The sequence below is a fragment of the Mandrillus leucophaeus genome, unplaced genomic scaffold, assembly GCF_000951045.1.
Source record: "Mandrillus leucophaeus isolate KB7577 unplaced genomic scaffold, Mleu.le_1.0 Scaffold392, whole genome shotgun sequence".
Taxonomy (NCBI): Eukaryota; Metazoa; Chordata; class Mammalia; order Primates; family Cercopithecidae; genus Mandrillus; species Mandrillus leucophaeus.
This window is the reverse complement of record NW_012104165.1, coordinates 12,548-13,004: the sequence shown is the minus strand read 5'-3', so window position 1 is coordinate 13,004 and position 457 is coordinate 12,548.

Sequence of the window (457 nt, the reverse complement as noted above, 5' to 3'; positions counted from 1 at the left end):
TGGACTCCACCTGTCCTGAGTGGGGAAGTCTTCCAGTGCAGCATTGGTTGATAAGGAGTGATTTCCAAGTAGCATTGATTGTGTTCTTTAAAAGCCAGGAATTGATAAAGCAGCAGTGTGTGGGAAATGAGATGTGATAATCTGGATGTCAGCTCTTGGGAACAGTTGCTCTCTTAGAGCAGGAGACCGCCTGTCAATCTCATATTCTGAAGGTCCTGAGTTTGAACGTCAGACAAGGTACAGCTTTTGCCACTATTTCCTTTAAGGGAAACAAAATAGGTGTGATAAATAATGGAATACAAATGCTATGAGATAATGATTTCAAGACAGACCAAATATTAGCTTAAAATTTAGAAGTGAGATTTCTTTCTTTCTCTCTTTCTTTCTCTTTCTTTCTTTCTTTCTTTCTTTCTTTCTTTCTTTCTTTCTTTCTTTCTTTCTTTCTTTCTTTCTTTCT